A 22,922-nucleotide genomic window follows, 5' to 3' on the forward strand; every position below is an offset into this window, starting at 1 on the left:
ATCCTTTGTTGGTGCTGAGAAAAAGGTGCCAAAACTGCAGACTGACCAGGGAGACTGAAGAAATCCATGCCAAGGGTCCTCTCTCGAGACTGCTGCCAAGATATCCACTTCAGAGTCCATCCTCTTGTCACCAGACAAGAGGAAGCCAGAGACCTGGTCCGTCGTTGCTGCATAGAGAAGAATCCAGCTCCGAACATTTCTTCTAACCTAAGGTACTGTCGGGTGAAAAGGTATAACTTAACTTAAACCACGAAGTCACTCCAGAGTGATTAGAGTGCGTGAAAAGGTGTCCAAGGTGTCCACTCTGCCTTTGACCGAAGCTGCCAGCTTGTATCGCTTCAGGGAATCCTTTTGCAAGGTCCCCATCGTTGTGTTATATCACCAAGTGACTTTTCCTAGAGACTAAAAGGAGTATCCTTTGCTGTTCTGATGCTTCTTAAGACTTTGAATCCACTCCTACACTGACTTTTTTGTATAGTTAGGGACTGGACTTAAGCGTTAGTTTGTCAGAAAGGCGTCTCTAAACGTTAAACTCTGCTGCTGTGTGATTAACCAAACTTTTTTTTGTCCCTAATAGATTTTAATATTATGTGGTTTTGCTAGCTAACTACAATTACTGTGCGCAATATTACCGATAATATGGTAAAAATGTCATTAGTGTCAAACTATAGCAAGTCTATTGCGACCAACTTTGTCAGACCACAAGGTCATCTCCTTTGAAATCATTGACACCAAACAAGCACCCCCCCGTCCCCCTCCCCCAAGGACCTACTAGCCCCGCTCGCTCTAACTAGGAACAATCGACTAATCACACTAGAAAGCATGCTCCCCTTACTGCAATCCATCCCCCACCAACAGGCACCTCCTAACCCAGATCCTGCCTCTATGTTAGAACTATACAATCAAATTCTACTGAAGGCCCTTGACCAACTTGCCCCACTCAAATTAAGGAAAGCTAAACCCCTAACACACCTGAATAAACGGTTCTCCTCAGAACTAAAAACACTTTGCAAAGCCAAAAGAGATGCAGACATGTCCAGGAAAAGAAAAAAGAAAAAAAACCTCCATGATGAAGAAGGATACATTCATAACTGCCTCCACCACCTATAAAACGGCCATCCTGGAAACAAACGGAATAAAACTACAATACTAGAATCTCGAACGCTAAATCTAGCTCAAAGGAACTTTTTACCATCCTTAAATAACTTGAATCTCCCTGCACCTTGCCTGACTCCTGCAAAAAAGGATACTCTCTGGTGCACCAGCATGCAAAAGGCCTTACTGAATAAAATCACACTATTGCAATAAAAAAAAAAAAAATAATAATAAAAGCTAAAAGAACTAGCCTATCTACCAATGCCAAACTTGTAATTCAAACCCTATTCAGACCGTTCCGAGCTCCCAAACTGCTTCATCTTCCAAACCCATCAAAACATATGCACCCCTGTCACCGCACTAGAAGTTGAAGTCATCATCAGAAGTCTTAAACCATCTAGATGCCAAGGTGACATTTGCCCAGCCTCCATCATAAAGGAAGGAGCAAGAGTTAGCCCCTTTTATCACCTCCAATAAAATGCCTCCTTTGCCTCCTGCACTGTCCCTAAAAACCTCAAAGACGCTCGAGTCATGACCCTCATCAAAAAAAACTAAAAATGTTGGATAAAGCCACATATATCCAAATTCAAAATCATCTCGAGACGACCAACCTCTTGGGCCTCAGACAATCGGGTTTCAGACAAAAGCATGGGACAGAAACAGCCCCCTTGGACCTGAAAATCCAAATGGATGAGGCTAGGGACAATGGATAACCTGCTCTACTCTTCTGGACTTATCGGCAGCCTTCAATTTAGTCGACCATAACATCTTAACGAACCACCTTACCACAGCTGCTTCCTTCTCCTGTAAAGCTGCAGCATGGGTTAACTCTTTCTTGGCAGATAGATCCAGGGGGGTCTTCTCTCCTACCACCGCAGCTGCCCCCTCATCAAATGCAGAGTCCCACATGGCACGCAGCTCCCCCCCTCCTCTAGCAAATGTGGAGTTCCACATGGCTCTTGTGTATCCCCCAACCTCTACAATATATTCACTAAGCTCCTATTCAACCTCCTAGATGAGCTTGGCATATCATATACAAATTACGCAGACGGCACACAAATATTGATCACTCTATCAGGCGACTACCAATCAGACTCCACCTACCGAAACAACATTTTTCAGCAAAATACAGACTTGGATGGCCAATCATGGCCTTTGTCTTAATGACGACAAAACCAAACTCCTACTCATCGGTTTGAAGACTTAATAAACGGCCCAAAATATTCCTCATTTAACATTGACGGCAACCTCATTACAGTTGACAAAGAAGCTAAAACCCTAGGCTTTTACCTAGACTTTGCTTTAACCCTTCAAAAGGCAAATCAATGCCACTTCATCCTCAACTGCCTACACAGCAAAATTGATAAATGCCTGTAGACTCTTGACTCCTAGCAGCTGCATTACCCTTGCAAGAGCCCTTATACTGTCCAAATTGGACTATTGAAATACCCTCTATCTGGGCACCAGCCAGAAGAATCTCCACAAGTTACAAGTCTTGCAAAGAAACACGCTTAGATGTGCTCTCAATAACCCTCGAGATAACCATATCTCACAGACCCGACATAACTCCAACTGACTACCGATCCAAGACAGGATTACTTTCAGAACTCTCATGATCACCCACAAGTGCCTCAACAACTCAGCCCCTAAATATTTGATGAACAAATTCACCAGAAAGGAATCCACTAGACCCACCAGAACTAACTACACCCACTGCCTAAACATCCCGAATTACAAACTCCGTAAAGCAGGAGGTTCCAGCTTCCCGGTGATCACGGCCAAGACTTGGATCAAACTACCTACCGCATGAAGGGCTTTACCAACCTTCCTCTCCTTCCGACACAATCTAAAAACCTGGCTGTTCGCACAACCTAATTAAGGATCTATCCTCTATAACGTGGCTTCGACCCTGCCTCCCTACCGACTTTGCCCACAGTTTAGGTATCTGCTGTCCATAGGCCTCCTACTACATCTACTATGTCTTGAAATTGTAGATCTTGTATACTCTCGGCATATGTATATTCCTGTATAGTTCTCTACATATTCTATATGTTATTGTATTTTTCTTCAGTATCTGTATATTTCTGTAACTCTGTGCCCAAGTAAAGCGCCCAGATGGTGCACTATATAAAATAAAACAAAAACTACTATTGAAGTAATGCCCTGTGAAAAGTACGATTAAGAATTCCTATGTGAGTTGGTTAAGTGAACTAAGTATTTATCTGCCTTCCTTGTGTAAATATAATAAATGTGTTTATTTTAATATAACATTTTATGTGTAAGGCTTTCTTTGGACTATTGTACTTACTGGGTTCAGTGTACTTAACTACAGCTCACATCTTCCTCCTATTAAATGCCTGATTGTTCTGCCACTCTACCAAGGTTCCTTGAGTAGTACAGACATATACTATGCCCAGGGATAGTTTTATGAAGTCTTACCTCAAATGGACTTTAGGAAATCTCACCTAACAGCATGCCCCAGTAATGCTCATTATTCTTTCTCATTATCTTTAAAGCTTCCTGTGCACTGAGACGAGTAGGCATGTCCCAGTAATGCTCATTATTCTCTTTCTGTATCTTTAAAGCTTCTGGTGGACCGAGACGCATGTGCCTATCCCAGTAAGGCTTATTCTTCGTTCTCCTCCCAGGTCTCCCGTTCTGCCCCACACCTCTGGTTTGTCGGGGTAACGTCAATGGGGTCCTGTGTTGCACTAGTGGAAGGACGCCTTCCTTGCCCTTCTTTGGGCTCATGCAAGACACATTTGGACTCCATTGTGTGCACCCCCAACTCCATCTTTGGATTAGGCCACATTCTGGTATCTGTGAAGCCTTCTCTCCCCATAGCAGCTCAGCACACATTGAGCACTGACAGCCCCCACCGTTTTCCTCCCGCTCCTGTGCCTCCCAAGTCCATGTCTGATGGATACTATAGTGCAAAATATTGCGAGCATACAGTGGATTCTTTTCATCCTTCCTCTGAGATCACTGCCCTGTGTGTAACCGGGCAGAACCATGACTTGTGGCCCATCTATCTCAACAAACCCGCTCCTGCACCAGTCACCCCCACTATTGGAAAATGACTGCTTGTTCAACCCTTTGCCCCTCCAAAGCTATTCTTTTTGATGTAGCAGAAGTGTGACCCTTCCTTGCTGACCACCCTAGAGTGCCCCCAATAAAACCAAACTCCTGTCACAGTATATTTGGTCCTAAACTAACATGTGTCACTCCATCCCCTCCTGCTCTAATGTGCCAGACCTGACAGCTATCAATCCCGCCCCCCACACGTCACCGGGAGGGCAAGACCCCCACACCCTTCACCTCGCCAATGATCTGAAGCAAGATAATGTGAACTACACGTGTACAATTTATAGGCCTCTCGTAAATATAAAAAGGTGTAGTAATGGTCATTATTTACTGTATGTCTTGTGATAGTGTGTAGATAAGTTAGCCAAAACCAGCCGACTCTCCCGGACCCGACCAGACCTTCATCTCGCACGGACCAGCCCAGATGAAGAGGTCCGACATCCCGCCAAGCCACCAACCAATCTGGTGGAGCTGGCCACTACAGCACCATACTCGAACTCATTCCCTCACCAATCGAAATGTAACTTGTGGAATGTATATAAATAGTCAACGATGACGCTGTAACCCTTTAAAATGTATTGTAGGTGTATTATTTGCCAGAGCGCTCTCAAAGCAGCAGAGTTCTATAGATGCTGAATCTTATATAAAATGTTGTTACCTCGCACAACCAATCTCCTGGTCTCATTCCCTACTGGGATGTGCCCATTATTCTGATTCTTATTAGTGATGTGGGGAGTGAGAACCTTCACTGGTCGTTTGCTTTAACGGCATGCAACATGTTTTACCATGATCTTACTTTAGTTTGCAGTGTATGTTGCCTTACCCAAGTTTTATATCGCAATCGTGTGTCTATAGGCATTGGCCTGTTCTGTCATGGTTTTTGAACATCAGACTCTGTTGGGTAAACCACTTTGTAATGTAGCTTTTTCCTCAAGCAATGTCATAATCACATGTCTATCTGTGCTGGTTATAAATCTTGGTGTAGATTACCGTGGAGTCTGGATACAGAAGCCGATAAGGTTATAACAAATCTCGCAAAAGATCTAACTATTACTAAATTATCTATTGTATAGATCTAAAAGGTGTCATAAAATGAATATGGATGTGGCCAAGTGTTTAAGAGACCTAGCCAATTACTACTCTGTTTCATAATAATTTCTGGATCTCGTTATTAGTATTTCAAATTCTCAAATACATACAAAAACATTTAGAAAATCTACGGCAGTAAACTCTATTTTGCATGCTACTAGTTGTCATAAAAAATCAGTCATAGAAAATATTCCTTACGGAGAGTTTTATCGGGCTCGTCGGAATTGTAGTGACAAGTTTGATTTTGAGAATGAGGTAGGACTAATTCAGCAAAGGTTCAACAAAAGAGGTTATTCGAATTGAAGCATTCAAAATGGTATTAGAAGAGCGAGGAGCTTATCACGAGAGGAAATGTTGTTACCACATGAAAACGCTCAAACTACTGGGGTTTCAGATGTAAGAATCATTACTAAATACGTGCAAAACTCAAACATGTTATATCGGCTGTTAGCTAAACATTGGCATTTACCCCAACTTGACTCTCTGGTTTATCCGCTATAAAAGGCAATAACTAAGGTCATTTTTAAGCGTAATCGTACACTTAAAGAATATTTGTGTCCTTCTTTTCTAACTACTCAAACCAATGTTGTAAACCCCGTATCATGGTTACCCCCTAAACCGAAGGGTTTTTTCAAATGTGGTACATTTAACTTTTGCAAGTTTGTTATACAATCTGATACTTTTTCATGTCACAATGGTTTATCAATTCAAATACGCGATTTTATGAATTGTAAAACTAAATTCATAGTGTATGCGATACTTTGCATTTGTGGTAAAGTGTATGTTGGCTCTACCATAAGGGAATTACGAATACGTATTAGAGAACACTTTGCTAGCTTAACCAAATTTGATTCACGATTACCGCTTTCAATACATTGGCAAGAACAACACCAAATGGACAATGTTAATGATATCAGATTCATTGGTCTTATACAAGCAAGAAGCCACCCAAGAGGCGGGGACCGGCTGTTATTATTACGTCAATTGGAGGCCCGTGTTATTTGCAGGTTACGTTGTACCACTTTGGGATTGAATAGTGACACAGAATTACATGTTTTCTTGTAGATGGGCGGGCAAATGTGTGATCTTTAACCCAATGTATGGACATGCATGTGTTTCATAACTGGAGCCTAGTGGACCGGTGGGGCACTGACACTGTATCCGAGAGCCTAAACACAATAGTATTCATTAATCATTTTACCAAAATGTATACTTTTGTTGTTTGACCCTATATAACGATATCTATTATATGTGGAATGACTTGAAAATATATAATTGGATTTGAGAATCCAATGTATTGGGTGAAATACTTGCCTGTATGGGTTTGGTATATTTGGAGCGATCACCAGTATAATCCTAGAATATTTACTGTTTAGTGAGGCATTTTACTTATTGCTATCAAGGCTAACTACTATTTGTATTTTTTTGGTTACATTTTATTTGCACGTAAATAACTTTGTAATGCTCGCTTAATCCTGACGGGGTTTTGTTTACATTTGGTAGTTATCATGTGACTGATTTATGTCACGTGATCGACTATATCGAAGGTGCGCTTTTTCAATGCTCTTGAACTTGCAAATGTGATGTATTCAAATGATTAAGCTGCAAGTGCGTGTTCCACACTACCATTAACCATTATAGTATACTAGGTTAATGACTAATCGATGTCACGTGAATACGTATGGTTCGTAAGGTACTTTTCTCTAATTTTCTCGAGTCCTATTTAACACGGAACGCGGGTTGACCGCTTTTTGATTTATGAACATGGACGGGTGATTAACGAAGAAATGAATATGTAAGGTAATTTGCCTTTATTTTATGTTACTTGTGGACTTATGGGCAGGTATATTCCACCTCTTATACATAATAAATGGTTCTTTTTATCAGGTATTGCCAATAAATGGCAGGCTGAACAACAGATTGATCAGATTTACCGTAATGGTCCAATTGATTATTAAGTGCAGGTAACAATCTGTGGTCGCACTTTATCAGGAGATTGGTGGCACTATAGTAATTTCACTGACCATGAGTCTTGTCTATGGTATTCATTATATTTTTCCCTCTTTTACATTGTAGGGCATTGACCTCATTTAATAGACACACCACGTACAACTAGTAGAGGATATTTATCAGCGGGACTTTTGCTAACGGGTAATTGCTCAGCTATAATTTTAAGGCACAGCACGACTACAGTAATTCAGTATAATGTCACAAGCATAATATTTTGAGAGGATTGATTCCTATACATTTGAAGCTGGGTGTTTATATAAGTGTTTGGCTCTAGGGATGCGGTGATATGGTGCCTTCACTTGGTGACACTGGGTTCTAGATGGTGGCAATCATTAACTCAATATTGTAATTTTGGAAATATAAATATGTTATATGTAGTTGATACTTAGATATCGTGTCAGATGACTTACCAACAAAATCTTTGTATGGAAATTGGAAGATTCCAATTTGTATTTCTTATTTCCCTCTATGTGCTGCTGATGACATGTTGCTGTATTCTCATACATGACATTCTGGTTGGGTAATGTATACCTGAATGTATGTTTTGATGTTCTATCCTGTATTGTCTGACCCTATTCAAACTGGTGGATTTATACACAAAATGTTATGTTGGGCTTCATTCTGAGCAGAGCTTTGCCTCGAGAAAGACCAGTGGAGGTCGAAACACGTGTCGGCACATGACTCTGCCATTTGCACATATTCAATTTATGGATTGCTTGAATATGAATTATTCATATAATTAAAAAACATAAAATATCCAAAATTATTTCCTGCTAACTAACAGAACTTGTATATGGTTTGATCTAAGATGATGTCAATAAGTTGATATTGCTCCACAATCGGATGCGCTTACTGTTTTTCCTGTTTCATAATAATGTTGTAACTTGTAATATCTTTTTTCCCTTAAATGAGGTTAATTTAGACCCCAATTTAACATAACAAGTAATTGAAAGTGGCCACATTCAAATCAATGCAGGATCTCACAATGGGTAGGTTTTTAAAAATTGGATGCATTTATATACATATATAACCAATTAATGAAGCAGGCATTTCTGAAACCGGAGTACATTCACCAGGTACATCACTGCAGCAACCCCCATTTAATATACTTAGCCCTTTGGATAGCAAGAATGTATTTCTATTTATGTCTTTATCATTTACTGTTTGTTGTCTCAATATTGTAGAACAGGGCTCGGAATTAAGGTTCGATGAGCAGCATGGGTGTCAGGCATCACCCAGTAAGCAGGAGCTACCACTGACGAACTAGGAGCAAGAACACAAAGTTTACGTTTTTGGCTATTATATATTATCTATCATGTTTAGATGTGTCACATATGCATGTTTGTAAGGTACAATGTGGGCTAGGGAGCCCAAAGTAGCTCCTAATAGTTGTTGGTTTCAAGCGAACCAGGGTCTCTATGGTAGAAGCAGGAACTAAATAACTGCAAGCAATTTGGAATCCTATAGTAGGACTGGACCAATATCCATCGAATATTCCTTGCTTCATGCCATCTTCCCATAACTGTTGTACCTTAGCATGTAAAATCTCCAGCCAGTAAAATAGCATTAGTTTCAGTGACTCACTCAGAAGAAGTGTGAAGTGTCAATCATCCTTCCAAACCAAACAAGTGTGGGTATTTTAAACACTGATATTTAGAACTGTGCCAGTCAAGTAGCTAAAGAAATGCGTGGCTAGCAAAATTCTTAATTGCATATTCATTGATAACGCTAATCAATAACCCTCCCTTGGGTCTTCCTTTTGCTTTTACCATTGCAGGTTCTGCTATAGCATCGTGGCCCGCTAAAGAGGGTTCCTCTGTAAATCATGTTTCTTGGAGTGTGATAATATCAAGGGACATGTGAAAGCCATATGAAGGACCAGTCTCCATAAAATGGAAAGGGCTTCTAGCGTTCAAGATATAGTTAACAGGGGAGGGAGCTTAGGGGCAAGTTATATTAGGCTTAAGTGTAGCCATAAACCAAGCTGAAGAGTTAATTAGATAGATGAAGCTGTTCTTCTTTTACACACTCTTCCCCAACTTGGGCAATGCCCCGTGGACCTCATGCCTAATATTATATTTATTGAGCACGGCTCTAGCTTCAGAAAGCCACAGAGCGCTTTACAAGTTATATGGGATGGCGGAGAAGACGGTGAGGAAAAACAGAGATAAAAAGGGAGCAGGACCTACCAACAGGGAAGGGTGGGCACTTAGGCATCAAGCTATCTACAAGCAACGTGGGGAAGACACGGAGGAGCAGATCGCCCAATCGCAGGTTAGGTGGTGCATGTAGAAAGTGCAGACCTAGGGGATAGGGAGGAGATATTCCTTTTACTAGGAGGGTCTTGAGCTCCCTCCTGAAATGTAGAAGTGATGTGATGACTCTTGGGGAGGGGATTCCAGAGTCTAAGAGCATAGACAGAGAAGGCCCGTCTTGTGCTCTTTTCATCCCTGCACAAGTGAAGTTCAAGTGTGCACAGGTCTTAATTCTGGTGGACCCTAGGCGGGGACGAATAGTCAAAACTAGCCTTTCATCTTCATTTTTGCTTTTATTTGAATACATTTCAGTCACAGCTCAATTTGAACAAACTCACTACATTGGGCAATAAGTAATCAACCATAGTATTAGTTCGAAGGTGAACAAAAACATTTTCCAAGCATTTTACAAATGGCAAGTCTTCAGTATGTTACACGCAGAATAGTAGTGTATACAATGAACTAAATCAAGTACTCAACAATGATTTAAATAGGACTGGTTATTGTTAACCAAGAAACTACTAATTTTCGCAATTACTATCCAACAATTCATATTATGGGAATGTATTCTTTTTATACAAGGTCTTAATCCGTACAACACACAGTTCTTCAACCTCATTCAAATCGACGTAATAAAAAAAAACATTTTTTTTTTTTTTTTAAAGGGCGGAAAACTACTCTTGCCGTTACTATGCAAAAGAACAGCATCATTAATGTGAATCGTCATATCAGAGACAATCCATCCAAGTGCGCTACATTTCCTACCCCCAACAATCCATCTAAGTACGATACTTTTCCTACCCCAACAATTCAGTTAAGTGCAGCACATTTCCTACCCCCAAGAATATTAGGTAATAAGAGTGGTGGGGTTTTACTGGAGTACAGTAATGGCTGTGCTCCCCACCCACAACACACTTCACGTTTCTGTTGCTGTAGGTTGTCTGCGCCAGGTGTCCCGGGGCAAACGCAGGCTAACAGGAATGGAGCTGCTTAGGATGGACCTGCCCTTTGCCTCTGGCCCTTAGCTGATGGCTTCCCAGGCAAAGCTGAACTGGGAATGTCAATAAAGAAAGTGTGAACAGAGAGAATCCTCGAAGCCTTACTGTGGTCAAGTGACCATGTTGCCAATCTGCATTGGGGAGAGCGGGCAGAGGGAATGGAGATGGCAGCGGCAGGATACAAATAAAGCAAACAGCGGAAGCGGGCATCAGAATGGAGGCGCATAGCCCCCAAAGGCCATGTAGGGGCGGAGGACGAGAGAGCCACTTACCCGGTGTTGCTGGGTGCACGGCATGGATGGGAATGGCCATGCAGTATGGCTATAGGCAGAGGGAATCCTTGCAGCCTTACTGTAGTCATGTGACCATGTTGCCAGGCCAATCTGTGTTGGGGAGGGCGGATAGAGGGAGGCTCAGGATACAAAATAAAGCTAACAGAGGAAGCGGACATCAGAAGTATACCAAGGGCCATGGAGGGAGCTATATATGCAGTTCATTATTTCATAGGTACACAATGCATTCTTGCGATTAATGGTCCAGTTCCCCCTTTGCCGTTAGCCGAGGTATGAGTTTTATCAGAGGCATAAGCTGCAGGTTACTTATGGGTACTGAATCAGCATTAGATTCCTGTGACTCATTAGTTGGCATATCATTTGGCATTTGTAAACCATCTTGTGTCAAGGTTGAACCCCAAATTATTTATATGGCCATAAACATCAATACATTAGGTGCCCAAACAGGGAAGTTCAAATGGAGACGCAGTTACAGTACATCAGAAGACAATATAAAAATGTTGAAAGAAATTGGGAACCTTGCTCATTTTAATAGCAGTAAAAGAAAAGGTTCTAAGCCTTTAGGTTTGCCATACTTCCACAGATTGTAGAAAGGGCTTCAAGAAGAAATATTGCTTATAGATTTCCCATTTTGAAGATCAAAATCAATTGTTCCTTCAGGAGCCAAAGAAGCAGGCCGATTAAAAACCATATTTGGCCTCAAGAAGTTTAGCAGTTTTCTGCCCCCCCTCCCCCCCACCCCGCTGGTAGGGTTGTTCGACTCCTTTAGGACTTCTGGCAGGGTCGCCCTGTACATGGGCACCTCAGCGACTGCCCTGCTCCATAAACCAGGGAAGGACCAGACCATGTGCGACTCGCATCGGCCAATCACAATTACTAATGTGGATTCCAAGCTTTTTTCCAAAATACTGGCCCGTAGAATGATGGGGGTCTTACCCAGGGTCATAGATGGGGACCAGGCGGGATTCATCTCAGGCCGGGGAGCACAGGACAACGCGAGACGTACACTGGGATTGTTGGAGATGGGAATTGGGCGGGCCTGGACGTGGGGATAATCACTTTGGATGCTCACAAAGCCTTGGACAAAGTAGACTGGTATTACCTGAGGAAAGTCCGGGAAAGCTTTGGTTTCAGGCCTGGTCTCATTAGTTGCATCATGGCGATTTATCAAAATCACTACACACAAAACCGGGTGAATGGGAGCACATCGTCCAATCTGACCATAACTAGAGGTACAAGGCAGGGTTGCCCGCTTTCCCCGCTGAGCTTTGCATTATGCACGGAGTCACTCACCAGTCGCATCAAGTCTGCAGGGGCAATCAAGAGCGTGCGGGTGGGGGCCGCAGATTATAAGGTATCCCTCTATGCAGACGACATCCTGCTTACGCTGAGCAACCCAGTCTCCTCCCTGGCAGCAGTGCTGGGTGAGTTGGAGGAGTTTGGGCGTGCTTCGTTTTAGAGTGAACTATGGCAAGTCACAAGGTCTGGATGTGTCTCTTAGACCCAGGGGTAGAGAGTCTATAGGAGCGCTTGCCCCCATTCAGTGGACCTGGGACTATCCCGTACCTGGGGGTTCAGATCCAAGGACGGTGTATCGAACCAACTTTCCCCCGCTGTTTGCAGAATTGATAGGGAATTTGTGGAGGTGCGGACATCAAGAGATTTCCTGGTTTGGCCGCAAAATGAATTTTACCCTAGGCTTGCTTTACCCGAGTTTGGCGCTGAGGATCCCAGACTCAGACCTTCGCACTCTACAGGGGAAGATTCTCGGCTTCATCTGGGGGAACAAACCGAGTAGGATATCCAAGAGGGTCTTGCTAAAGCCAGCAAGGGTGGGAGGATTGGGGGTCCCGGACATTTTTCGTTATAACCTTGCAGCTCATCTCTCACATGCTTTCACCAGGGCGTGAGGGGGGACGTCACTGCGAAAGTATCGAACAGGCCCAGTTGTTAGTCGATCGGCTCGGTTGCCTTACATGGAGGGGAGACCCCTGGGGCATGAGTGGAGCCTCTCCTTGCGGACGACAACCAAATGTACACTATAACATGAGGAGGGTGCTCCATAGATGGGGAATATCTAGAGGGGTGCAAGCCCTTTCACCAGTCTGGAATAACCCGGGCTTCCGTCAAAGGGTGGAGGGTGGCCTGGAATGCGTACGGCAGCTCTATAAAGATAAAAGGCCAATGACATTCGAAGAATGATATGATATTTATAACGTGCCTATAAAGTATTTCTAGGCGCGACGAGGCAAGGGAGGGGGAACAGAGGAAAGACAGAGACAACGATCCTACTAAGCCAGGGGTCATTCGGATTGCGCAAGTGCATGGGAAGGGGGAAAGTGAGTGAGGGGACAGTGCGGTAAATGGAATAAATAGAATAAACAAACAATAAGTAAAAGTACGGCCAGATGGTGGCAAGTGAAGGGTAAGTGCAGACACCAGGTGTCAAGTGCTAGTAGGGGGACTGCAGGGATACAGAAACAGTCCCCAAGTGCAGGGGTTGCCAGGGAAGCAGTGCAGGTGTGCGACTGGCATGGGAGGGGACCAGAGCCCCAGATCAGAGGGTGGCCAGGTAACCAGTGCAGTTTCAGTTTCAAGCAGGCAATTCAGCAGGTGAGAGGAGGGGTGAAAGCAGAAGCAAAGAGAAAGGTTTTGAGGTGCTTCCAGAACCGGAGATGGTTCTCCTCAAGTTTCAGGGAGGCTGTTCCAGAGGGAGGCCCCATCCAAAGAAAGAGATCTACCACCAACCCGTTGCTTGGAGAAGCGACTGACCCTGAGGGAGTTGGAGGTGGATGAGCGAAGAGCTTGAGAAGGAATATATTTAGGAAGAGAAAGTGGAAGTTATTGAGGCCCCAGACCCCAGAAGGCCTTGTGGACAATGCAGAGGGTTTTTAACTTAATCCTCGCAGCCACTGGGAGCCATTACAGAGATTTCAGTCCTGGAGAGGTACGATCCCTGGGCTTGAGGCCAAGGACAAGTCTCGCAGTCCTGTTCTGGACGAGTTGCAGAGGGCGGAGAGTAGAAGCAGGCAGATTTAAAAAGAGGCTGTTGCAATAGTCCAACCTAGAGAGAACCAGAGCTCTGCAGACAGTGAGCTTCTGGGGGGGAAGGAGGGGAAAGGAAGAATACCTCTGAGGAGGTGCAGCTGGTAGTGCGACTTGTTAGAAACGTCAGAGATGTGAGGAGAGAAGGAGAGTGTGGAGTCGAAGATGACTCCAAGGTTTTTAGCAGGTGGAAGCAGGTAGAGGGTCAAGAGAGGCCGGACAGAGAGTGACAGAAAAGGAGGGAGCAGGTGTGCCGATGAGGAGAATCTCAGTCTTACTGGCATTAAGGCAGAGATTATTGGCGGCACACGACTCCTGGATGGTGGACAGATAGAGATGAGAGAGGGAGAAGAGGAGGCTGAGGGTAGCCTGAAACTGAGCGTCATCCGCATAGCACTGGAAGTTGGGGCAGAGAGCGGCAATGTGGTGGGCAAGAAGTGCCAGGTATTGGTTGAACAGCCAGGGAGAGAGGTTACACCCTTAGGGAACACCACGGGTATAGAGACAGAGGAGAGGAGGGACCCAAGTTGGACCTGGAAGGGTCAATCGAAGAGGAAGGGGGGCAGCCAAGCCAGGGCCCGATCGGTGATATCACGGAGACGGTTGAGCAGGATGGTATGGTTGACCGTGTCGAAGGCAGAAGAGAGATCGAGGAGGATGAGGACAGAGGGAATGTTAGAGTCAAGGTTGTAGAGCAGATCTTCACGGATGTTCAGGAGAGCAGTTTCTGTGCTTCTGGTGGCTCTGAAACATGGAGACAGCCAACAGAATTGGAATGAAGGTTAAGCTGAGAGATGGCCAACTTTTCCAGGAGTTTGCCAAGAAAGGGAGTAATGGAAATTGGGTGATAGTTAGCTGGACAAGAAGGATCAGCTGTGGGTTTCTTGAGAAGAGGATGCACAAAGGAGTGCTTCAGAGGGGAGAGGAAGGATCCCGAGGCAAAGGAGTGGTTGCAAAAATCAGCAAGGGCCGGAGTGAGGGTGTCAATGTGGTCCTGATGGTTTTAGAGGAACAGGGATGAACCTGTTTTGCCAAGGCTTTCATCGATCGGACTTGTCTAGCGACCTTGTCAGGGGAGAAAAGGGGAAAGGACGAGAAGGATGGTGAGGGGGGGGGTGGCTAAAGGAGGGTCAGCAAGCACCGATGGGAAGGGGAGAGGAGAGGTGTGGGTGAGAGGGTGGACAGGATGTCCTGGGTTTTTGAAATTAAGTGAGAGGCAAGGGCATTGCAAAGAGCCTGGGAGGCAACGGGAGGGGTAGAGACTGCAGCAGGGTTGGCCAGTTCCTTGCAGATTTTAAAGAGTTCGGCAGAGTTGTTAGATGCCGCAGAGACACCAGCTTGAATGTGGACTCTCTTGATGAGGACAGAGAGTCAGTATTGCCTTTGTGGCAGGCGACAGGCCAGTTTGTCATTGGTCTGTGAAATGCACCTTTCCGTTTTATTCTTCTGTCCTCGCACTGAATGTACATTTATGGTGTTCTGAGTCTTTTTTTTCTTTGCCTCCATACCCGCCAGTGTAAAACAGTGGATCTCTCTAGCCTGGACTATTGTAACAGCCTCTATCTAAATCTACCTGCCTCTACTCCGCGCCCTCTGCAACTAATCTAGAACAGGACTGTGAAACTTGTCCTTGGCTTCAAGCCCTTGGATCGCATCTCTCCAGCTCTGACATCTCTCCATTGGCTCCCAGTGGATGAAAGGATTAAATTCAAAACCCTCTGCGTTGTCCACAAGGCTTTCTGGGGTCTGGGTCCAAATACCTTTAGCTATCCCACCGCAAATACCTCCCCTCTCGAGCTCTTCAGTCCTCTACCTCCAACTCCAACTCCCTCAGGGTTAGTTGTTTTTCAAAGAAACGAGCTCGGGGTAGATCTCCATCTTCGGCTGAGGCCTCCCTCTGGAACAGCCTCCCTGCCATTCTAAAGCTTGAGGAGAACCATCTCTGGTTCCGGAAGCACCTCAAGACCTTCCTCTTTTCTTCTGCCTTCGCTCCCCCTCTCCCCTGCTGATCTGGGCACCCTCTGTCCTCCGGGCCCAGGTACCTGCTCACCTGCCACCCTTCTGCACTGCCTCCGGGCCACCCCTTGCACTGGGGTCTGTATCTGTACCCATACAGCACCCTCCCCTTTTTTCTTCCTGCACTTATCAGACCTACCCTGTCTGCTGCCTTAAACCTAGCACTTGCAAATTGCTGGCTGCACTAAAACTGTTTGTTGTCTTTATTATTTATTTATTGTTATTTATCCGTTTCTCCTCTGCTTCACACTTTCCACTTCTCCCCCCTTCCATGCACTTTTCCCCTCCCATGCACGTTCTCAATGTCACTGGGCCTAGTAAGATTGCTGTTTTGTTCTCCCCTGTTCCCCTCCCTTGCCGCACTCTGAAACACTTGTGTACGAGCACAATAGAAATAAAATATCAATATTAATAATGAGATTCGTTCTTGGATTGTGTGATGAATCCTAGAGTCCTCACAAAAACCCTACATAAAGCGTCCTCTCTGGTGAACAGGGGAAAGGCAGCCACTACCAGAGGCGGACCCTGGGGGTGGTATTAGCCAGGAGGATCACCTGGGAGGAGAAGGGCAGGGATGCCAGAATATGTAATGGCTTGGTGTCATAAGGTTTCCCTTACCAGAGCTACTTGTCTTGATGTCATAATCAATCATGTATCAGGAGCAAGAACTCCCATCACATTTATGGCGATAAAAAAACTCTTGTAGTCAACAGGGGAAGGCTAAACACGAATCTCAGAACATTAACACCCTAAGTTCTGATAAACATACATCGCCTCTGAATCAGAAGCACTCATCGAGTCCATCTAGAACTCCTTTGGAAGATGTAATTAAGGATTGAAATGAAGTTGGCAAATTTTGAAACAACATTTGAAGTAAAATAGGTCATTTGAAAATTGGGGACCAAGTCCAACAATGCCCAAAATACTTGGACGAGCAAGAGGGATGCAGATGCATTGGACTGCAAGACGTATTCATTTTATTTATTTATTTCATTTGTAAAGCACAAACCCTCAAGCATCGGGGCCCTGTGAAACCAGTTACATGGGCCCTGAAGGGGGTGAGGCTTAAAATAACAAAGGGCCCGAGGGCGAGGCAGACAACATTTGTACAATAGAAAGTAGATTACAGTGTAGTTGACATAGGCAGATTATTTGAACAGCCAAGTTTTAAGGGCTTTGAGGAAGGCAGAAAAGGGAACCTTCTGCTCTAAAAGCAGGTGGGATGGAATTCCACCACTTAGCTGCCCTAACCGGAAAGCTTGAGCCACCTGCCTTTGCACATTTGAATTTAGGTTGCACAAGACTGAGAGTAAGGAGTGACAGGGTGATGACATGTGGCAATTGTCGGCTAGCCAGTCAAGTGATCACCCCTTGATATGTGTGGGGTTGAGAATACATTGTGTGAAGCCGAGGGAGGTGAGGGCATTTTCCAACGAGCTAGCTGGTAGGTCGGAGGGGTCGTTGAGCCAAGGTTATGATAACCGAGTATAGCAACACTTCAGAGGAGTGTTTAACGTGGTCCCTTAAGATAGGGAGTAAGTCCTCCACAAATGAGAGGGCAGGGCCAGGAGGATGGTAGACGATATGTAAAAGGATGGTGTTGGTGGGTGGGTTGGGAGTAAATGTGTTCAGTTTAATAGAGAGGATGTCGCAATTGTTGAGTGAGGAGCTGATTTGTCCGATCAGGTGGTCCTTAGATGTAGCCCAGTGATGTTAATGACCCACACCTGATAGGGAATGGACAATATAAAGGGCCCCCTCAGGTGTAGGCAGAAAGAAGTAGCAGGAGGTGGAGTGATTGTCTTGACTCCACATTGCAGTGGCAGCAGAAGGAGAGCAGAGATGCCGGAGCCACCATTAATTGCAGAGCGGATGCCAGTTCTGAGAGGTGCTCTACCTTTAAAACCTTGTCTGCAAAGGCAAGTATATTTAGAAGGCTTGCCCACCCATCATCCCCCTCCCATCCCCTCTCCTACCACCTGCCCCGCCCCTGTGGTCGCGTGGTGGGAAGCATTAACTTGAAAAGCTTTCCCCAGGACAAGTTGGGCTCTGGTGGAAGACGAGCTCCAGGGTGTTCGTGGAACTGGGAACGCTCCCCTTCCGGCCGGCGTGGGCTGCGGGGAGTGCAAAGGAGCGGGCTGCCGTGTGGAAGGTAGCAGATGCCACTGTGGTAGCGGCGTGAGCAGACATGTATGCAGCAACCGGCGAGTTCCCTGATACTGTGTAACCCCGGAACGCTCCATAATCGCCCGCTGGCCATTAGTGATCATTTTGAATACCGAGCTGATGTGCAGAAGTTAAAGTGGCAGACTGAAAAGGACTTTGTACGCCAAGTTGATACAAAGAAGCTAAATGGGCAGATTAAGCACTGGGACAGACAAGAAGGGTATCATTATACGTATAATAATTGAAGCAATTGCCAAAAAACAAAAAAGGGAACTATTAACGAGAAGTAAACAAGAACCAATATTGCCCAAGTCAAGAGAGGGCAATACTAGAACCAGTTGACAAAAACCCATCATTGCCAAGGTCATGAGAAGGCAACCAGAAGAAGTCATTTTAGGTACTGTTTTGTGGTTAAAGACTGAAGAAGAAGACATGGCAAAAACCACTAAAGTAACTGTTGTGGAATCATTCTCACAGATCATCATTGTTGATCTTATCCAGGTTACAAGGGGAAACAGCTATCAGGTTTATACTGAATATAACTGTCATTTCTGTTATACTGGAATTGCCACACATTACCTTGTTGGGTGAATAAGTGTGAGGGACAAATTCCTTTTGTTAGAGCGTTTCCTTTATTTTGATAGCCAGGGAAATCCTCGTCAGTGTAGGGATAGCGAGGTGTTTGTCAAATCCTTTTGAGTTAATAAAATGGCATTTTATGAAAAACCTTTACAAAGTTGCCCCCCTCAAATTTCTCAAAGTTGACCACTCACAGTTAGCCACATCAAGCGGATCCGGAAATCCAAGTATATCCAAACTCAGGAGCAGGTAACAACATGTACAGAAAGACAACAAAGCATACCCGAAACACAAGCACAAATATTCATAACCTCAAAAGGGATTTGGGAAGGGGAACATGTATGAAATTAAACTTTGATAAGGGACCATTCCAGAAAAACAAAAGAATTAACTAGTGCCGGTAACTGCTTGAGAGGATTTGCAGATCTTGAGCGAAATGCTGTTGCAAGAACAAAATAACAGAAACGTTAGAAGCCACAAAGAGGCTAAGCCCGAGAGCATTGAAAAGAAACATTAAGCAAGCTGCAAATGTGCACCGACCTTCGGGCACTCAATCAAGAAGTTGTGAGGGACCATTTCTCAATTACTAACATAACAGAAATGATGCAATCACTACAAGGAGCAATAATATTTTCAAAAGTGGAGATTACCAGTGCCCATCGGGTAAAATTAGATCCTCGATTGAAAATGACAGCATGTGCGACTCCCTTTGGCGCAGACCAGTAAACATTAAGGCTTTTCCTACTTTTCTCAGCACTTTGAGCGTTTCAGAAGATCAAGATACAGACAATGAAGGGCATAAAAAAGTAAAGTACTAATTCCAAGACGATATTCTGATTCACAGGACCACTGAAGAACATAACATTTTTGATCAAGTGCTGAAAAGGTTAAAAGAACACAGATTTTACAAAAAGAAAAGAAAGAAAAACGAAATTGCCCAAAATAAGCTACACTTTTTTGGCTACAGTCTCAGCAGAAGGAATGAAGCCCAAAGAAAGTCTCATCCAAGCAAATCGAATAAGTACCAGAGCCGAAAAACAAAGAGCAGTTAAGAGTCATTCATGGGGATGGCAGAGTATTATGCCAAGTTTGTGAGCGATATCTTCGCTTAGAGAAAAACGAGATCTGAGCATTTGGCCAGATCAGTGTGGGGAAACATTCAATCAAGTAAAGACAGAGTTAGCAAGAGTGCCAAGTTGGTAGCCATTTAACATGGCTTATGATACAATGATAGTAGTCCATGCTACTGCATATGGAGTAGATGCAGCACTAATGCAATCGGAAATAAAAAGGAATTGTATAGTGGCATTTGCTTTGAAAGCATTAACAGAACACCACTATTTCGTAATAGAGAAAGAAACGCAGGTGGCCAGTGAACGTATTTAGGACCGACTTATGGGGGAAGAAGATTAAAGTATGGACAGACCACCAAACATTGGTAAATATAATATAGGCAAGAAACACAGGAAGTCAATCCCCTAGACTAGCTTAAAGTATAACTTTAAGATACGGCACATTCCATTTCATTATGGTTAGTCTCGATAATCCCCAAGCCTATTGCCTGTCTAGAATATCCATTATGAAGAAGTAAAAAAAAAAAACTAAAAAAAAGAAAGCCTACCAGTGACCGTAATACACACTGCAGGGTTTGAAAGTAAAATTTGATGAGCAGGAGCTAAAACCAGCTTCTGGGTGTCCAGTATCGCCCAGTAGGCAGGAGCTACCACAGGGGGAACCAGGAGCTATTAGGGGATGCTACTTTAACTTTTTGCCGGTTATATATGATGCATTGTATTGAAATGTGTATTAAACGTGTTGTATTGAAATGTTCATTAGATGTGTTCTAATGCTTTATTAACATTCTCAAATACTTAAGTCAATGTCACATATACATGTTTGTAAGCCACCAGTTTGACTGAGGAGCCAAAAGGTCGCTGCTGGTAGCTGTTAGTTCCAAGCCGGAGCTAAATAGCTCCCAGAGTAACAGTGGCACAGCAAACCAGGAAATGAGAGCACTTGTCAAGAGGATATGGAATTCACAGAGAAAGGACGGCCAGGAGAAAGGACACTTTCACAGGACCTGCAAAGTTACTGGAAAATATCAGAAACAGGTTTGCAAAAGGAATAGTCTTGGACGAGTGACCCAATGATTCCCCTGACAAGTCTAAGAACTTGTTGAATACACCTAGCAACACAAACAGTGGATGCCACCTATCCGTATCCGTATACAAGCTCTAGTGCATAAAACAAAGGACGCCAGGAAAGCACAGACAACATTGCTCATAGTTTGCATGCATCAACACGCGGGCACATCACCTATCCTATCACTCTCTCCCCCACAAATCAACAATCTCACTTTACCTCATAGAGCCATGTAAGTGCCTGCATGCCATGCAAATGGCAGCAGTGTGCATATAAATCAACTTAGCATTAACAACTGGGACATGTAGAACTTACAGGAGTGTAATTAAATGAAGAAAAAGGGAATAATACTGGGGGCCACAGAGATAAATAAACTACTGTACAGTTTACAGAGAAGGAGTTAAAAAGGTATGTTAACTACACCAGCACCTCTCACTAAATGTGAAATGGCAAAGCAGTTGGGGTTAACTTCACAGGACTGATGTATCATATTCAGAAAAAATAAGAACATTCCTCCGAAGAAACAGCATCAAGCATAAGAAATCCACACTATATATCACTCACAAGGAGATGGGCAAGAGAATGAATAGCAGGGGTTGAAATTAAGATTTCAGGAGCTAAAACGATCTCCTGGGTATTGAGCCTCTAGTAGTAGGCGGGAGGTACCCCTTGAGCACTAGGAGCTAGTGCATAGCATGCCACAAATCTAAAGTGTATGTGTTTATTTTATTTCTTTATTTAATAAATATATATATATACACAAAAGAAGTATCTGGTAAGTGTTGGGTGTCAAGCTAACCAAGATCTCCAGGTATTAGAAGCAGAAGTTTAATAGTACCCAGCAATTCCGAACCCTGAATAGGTATATAAACATACGAGCTGTGCTTCGCAATTGATTGTAGAAGTCCACAAAGCAGTAGCAGCTCACAGAACCGCTCAAGCAGTCCGACTAGTATATCTCCATATTTGATGATGAAAGAACGATAAACAGGCATTTTATTGTATGTAAAGAATCCAAGATCCAACACCCAAGAGATGGTAGAGACAAGAGTAAACAAAATGAACAAGAGAAAAGTAGTTAACTGAATGAAAAGCAGTAAGGACACATGACCTGCAACAGGGTTTTTGGGTAAAAATACCCCACAAAAAGGGAACAGTCTTTTTACAGTGCACCAGCTCAAACACGCAAAGTTAGAGAACAAGATGTACAGGAACATCAAAAGATACTGATGGATCACAGAAGAGAATACGAGTGAAGAAAGATTTGAAGAAAACGTTCTCATGAGAATTGGAGGGTTGAGGATAATCAATAGTGGGGGCAGAGGTAAGAGGGGGAGCGAGCAGTGAGTTGAATCCAAAAGAGACACGGCGACGACTGTGGTGAATTTACTACTACAGGAGAACGAAGACGAAGTGATCAGGAGAACCCGAGGCAGTTAACATCAACAGGGATGAGCAGGCTACAGATAAGAGCACACTTTTTGAAAAACAACTCCATTTGCTGAAAGAGGACTCGACATTCCACTACACCAGTGCAAGCCTAAACATGCTTAAATACTGTCGTAATCGTCACTGTACCTTTCGAGTGTGATCGGTGTCCTCCTGGTCACTGCAGTGCTTATCCTTTCCCCATACACACACTCCACATGGCAGCCAGGCTACCCTCTCACCCGGAAGCGACTGTTGACATAATTGTCCATCTACTGATTAAGAACGCGACGGCCATTTTGAAGTGGTGAATTTTGGACGTGAGATCAGCAAGAAACCCACGTTTTAAAAAAGTATTATATTATTTCTCCAATGTATAACCATGAAACAATGACAATTTTTTAATGTTTTCATAATGGTTTGGTAACGAGTATGTTGTGCATATATTAGGTAACAGCCTGTTTTTAAAATTGCCTACTTGGTTCTTTACAACTACTTTTTCAATTACAAAGAATAATTGAAGTCAAATATCTTTTAGGTGTATTTGTTTAAAAAAAACACATTAAAGCGGCCAATTTCTTTTAGGAAAAAAATCTTTTAAGTAAACAATGAGTAGTGTCTAGTTCCCATTCGAGAAACGGACCGTAGCAACGGCCCGCCTACTTTTCTTCACTTGATTTCCAATGGCAACATTGTAATTTTCGTGAGCAGTTTTAATTACC

The 22,922-nt window shown here is 43.7% G+C and overlaps 1 protein-coding gene across 2 annotated transcripts in view; it reads right to left on the bottom strand.

The window, feature by feature from the left end:
- Positions 1-22,447, bottom strand: part of HEATR1 (HEAT repeat containing 1) — a 1,158,897-nt gene extending 1,136,450 nt beyond the window's left edge. For both annotated transcript variants that reach the window (XM_069607931.1, XM_069607932.1), the window contains exon 1: positions 22,351-22,447. The gene's annotated coding sequence lies outside the window, so the exon portion shown is untranslated. The remainder of the gene's footprint in view (positions 1-22,350) is intronic.
- Between the last annotated feature and the right edge of the window lie 475 nt (positions 22,448-22,922).

The sequence above is a fragment of the Ambystoma mexicanum genome, chromosome 4q (genome assembly GCF_040938575.1).
Source record: "Ambystoma mexicanum isolate Mex_15411 chromosome 4q, UKY_AmexF1_1, whole genome shotgun sequence".
Classification (NCBI taxonomy): Eukaryota; Metazoa; Chordata; class Amphibia; order Caudata; family Ambystomatidae; genus Ambystoma; species Ambystoma mexicanum.